Here is a 3,811-nt window from a genome sequence, read left to right on the forward strand (position 1 = left end):
AACTTCAAACTTGATGAAGTCTATTCGGTAGTTTGAGGGAGAACTAAAAGTAACCGGTAGAGTGATTTGTCCAAGTGGCATAGCTGCCTTGCTAGGTACTATTCCATAAAAAGGGGTGCTCGTTGGTGTAATCATCCCGGCGAGTTGTAGTCCCATCTTCCTTAGCGTCTCTGAAAAGATGATGTTGAGTCCGGCTCCCCCATCGATTAGTACTTTAGTGACAGTCATGCCAGCGATAGTTGGATCTAGAACTAGTGGGTAATGGCTTGCGTTTCCTACGCTAGTCCATTGGTCTTCTCTTGAAAATTGGATTGGATACTGTGACCAATTGAGATATCTTGGAGTAGCCGGTTCTACTGCCATGATGGTTCGTAGAGCTAGCTTTTCTTGATGTTTGCTTCTGGAATCTGGGGCTCCAGCGAAGATCACTGCTACTGTCCCCCTAGATTTTTGGAATCCCTTGTCTTCGTGGTTGTCTTCATCTTTTTTCTAATTGTCTTCTTTAGGGTTTACCTTATTATCTTTTCTCGTGTATCGCTTGTTGAATGTGTAGCAATTTCTAGTGGTGTGATTTCCTTTAGGATGCAAAATGCAACGCATGTTTTCAATGTCGTCATACCCTCTGGGTTTGTAAAACTTTCTTGATTTGTCAGCCATCGCCACCGTGTTGTCTGGTCCATGTTTTCTTTCCTGATGGCTGATGTTTCGATGATTTCGCATGTCCGAGTTGTCTTGGTTGTTTTTATCCGGGAACCTTTCTCGTGTCTTCTCCTCTGCAGTAATCATCTTTTCTACTGTGCGTCTGAATTCTTCATTACTTCTCGGGTTTTCTTTGTAGAAGTCTTGAAATTGCCACCTAGCCATAATTCCGTGAGAGAAAGCTTCGATTACTTCCTATTCGGTGATGTCATGTACTTGAGCACGTAGTTCACCAAATCATCGATAGTAATTTCTGAGAGTTTCGCCTCCTTTTTGCTTGAGTCCTTTTAATTCTGCATGGGTGATGGGGTGTGTAATAATACCCATGAAATTTCCATAGAAAACTCTTTGCAAGTCTTCCCAATCTCTGATTGACCCTAGATTTAATTTGTCGAACCATTGGAGGGGCATGGTTTCCAGTGCCATGGGGAAAAATAAGGTCTTGATATCGTCGTCTCCTCTAGCTAGTTCAATCGACTACGAGTAAATTCTGAGCACTGCCTTGGTTCGGTCTTGTCATCATATTTAGAGTGGTTGGACGGCTTGAACTTGTGAGGCAGTCGTATTGAAGCAAGTTTATTTGCAAAACAGGGGAATCTATCGTGCGTTCTGGCTTCTTTGTATTCTGAATCGGCACCTCCTTCCTGCCAACTGTTGTTTTGGTGAGAGTAGTTCTATGGGGATGTCTAAATAGGTATTTCGCTTCTGATCTTCCTTGGTTGTTCGATTCGGTAATTTTGACTGTGGTCCCTTCTACTTTCTCTATTGTGACTTCCACTTGGCCCAAGTCTCTTGAAAGCGAACTTCTTCTGAATTTGATCTTCCTTCCTATGAGATGTTGACCTGGCGGGTAGTCTTGAGTAGGCCCTTCTGTCATGCGTCCTTAGGGCTACTGATTGGAGGAGGTCTTGGAGCTGTTCCTATTTTTCACTTGGAAGTGATGTCGCTCCGAGTTCTTCTAGTGCTTCTCGGATCTTATTGTAGGGTGTATTCGTCGCATGTTTTTCTTCGACTTCTTGTTCTAATTTTTTCCTATTGTACTCAGCCAGATCTGACTCATATTTGATCCAAGCCTCCTTGCGCTGCCTAGCACGGCGTTGGCGTCCTTGTTTCAATTTGTTTCTTCTTTCTCTGGCTTGCCTCTGACTCTCGGTCTCACCATCATGCCCCTGGTTAAAGGGTGATATGTTGGACTTAGATTCGTCCAATGACCTGATGTCGGGTGCTTCTAGGGGGGCTAGAGGTGATCGAGGACGGCGAACCATGAATACTTCTCGTGTGTGAATTGTTCTGTTATTGGTGTTGGTTTCCACACTGTCGGAGTTGTTGATGACTTTAGTAGAGGCTTCAAGGTCGTAGATTGAGTCTCCTTCTTGGTAGGGTAGAATTGTCGTCGTCGTCGTGCCGACTAGTTGGGTACCGCTGTCTTTAGGAACAGAACCTGACCAGTGGATGATGCAGTCTTGAGATGTTATAGTCAGTACGAGACCTTCTTGAGCTCCTTTTAGTGGCATTCTAAGCACTGGATCGAGGGATCTTTCGGGCCATGCCTGATAAGATTTTGCCATGTTGTGGAGTCCAAACAAAAAAGGACCCGACTTCTTGGAAAGACTCTGAGTGTATTCTGAGTTGTATTCTTGATAGGCCGAGGCCACGTACCGGAGCCCTGTTAGAAAAGAACTCGGTTTCTCAAAAGAACTCGGTAGAGATTCCATCTCGGATGCGGAGCCTGAGTTTGAGTCGGATGCGGAAATCCACGAAATCTGAGTTGGATCAGATATCACGAGCTGCGCGAATCTTCTAACGATTTGATCTGTCATAGTCGCCAAAATAGAAAGGTTTTCTTGGTGATCCGAATCTTCAAGGAGATAGCCTTGAAGCTTGCCGTTGTCATCCGCCTCACAGATCCATGAACCAAAGATGAAGGTTGATCCCATCAAGAAGATCATGTTGTTGAGGTCCGTCGAGCTCTCGGATGCAAATTCGCCGAAAGCCCCTACCTGGCGTGCTAGCTATCGGTGTGTTTCACCATCGACAGCCTACCATGGGGGTACCCGGGGCAGTATGTTCGAGCTTCAGCGTATGCAGAACTCGACGGTAAACGCAAGAGATAGTCGATTTATCCTGGTTCGGACCCTCGATTGTGATCGAGTAATAGCCCTACGTCCAGTCGGCATTAGCCTTTGCGTTGGATTAATTGTGAAGTGTTGTGTTGTTCTCTTCTCTAGGAACTCCGCCCTCCTTTATATAGTCAGGAGGCCAGAGTCCTAGTCAATTTACAATGAGGTTCCTAGTAGAATTATAGAATAATACTACTACTAAGTTTACAGGGAAAGAAATCCTAGTTAGACTAGATCTTCTCCCTTCTTTATGGGGTATCCGGTGGGTCCTCTATCAACAATGACCATGGGCAACAAGTCAATTCATGATTTTTCTGCACCCTCGGCTGCTAATGTAGCCACCGAACCCAATGTTATCAATGGGGATACTAACTTTGAGCTTAAGCTAGCATTAATTACGATGGTTCAAGCTAGTCCATTTTGTGGGAAAGCCCACGAGGATGCAAATGCTCACCTCCAACATTTTTTGGAAATTTGTAGCACCTTCACCATTAAGGGAGTGAGCCAAGAGGCTATATGTCTTAGCCTTTTCCCCTTCTCTTTTGTTAGAAAAGGCTAAGAAATGGCTTTACTCTAACCGTAACACTGTAGATACCTGAGACAAGTGTTCCAACGGTTTTCTAGTCAAGTTTTCCCCATGGAGAAGACTAATGCTCTGCGTAATAAAATCTCTAGTTTTCAACAACTAGCAGATGAGTCAATTTTCGAAGCTTGGGAACAAATGCAAAAGTATGTCTCTGCATGCCCGCACCATGGCATGCAAGACTGACTTTTGATCTAGAACTTCTACCATGGGTTAGTGCCGTTAGATAGGAGCCATTTAGATGTTGCTGCTAGTGGAGCATTCTTTTTGCTAAGTGTTGTAGATGCAAAGACGCTGATCGAGAAGATGGTTTCCAACCAAGGATGGAGCGATGATAGACTCCAACCCCGTAAATAAGGTGTGCATTCAATTAAAGAAATTGACATGCTTGCAGCTAAGATGGATCTAC

At 44.5% G+C, this 3,811-nt stretch overlaps 1 non-coding gene across 1 annotated transcript; it reads right to left on the bottom strand.

The window, feature by feature from the left end:
- Positions 1-3,469: 3,469 nt before the first annotated feature.
- LOC136484468 (small nucleolar RNA R71) lies at positions 3,470-3,578 on the bottom strand. The gene has a single exon (XR_010765987.1). It is a non-coding gene; the product is annotated as a small nucleolar RNA R71 (small nucleolar RNA).
- Positions 3,579-3,811: the final 233 nt, after the last annotated feature.

This window comes from Miscanthus floridulus, chromosome 9 (genome assembly GCF_019320115.1).
Source record: "Miscanthus floridulus cultivar M001 chromosome 9, ASM1932011v1, whole genome shotgun sequence".
Taxonomy (NCBI): Eukaryota; Viridiplantae; Streptophyta; class Magnoliopsida; order Poales; family Poaceae; genus Miscanthus; species Miscanthus floridulus.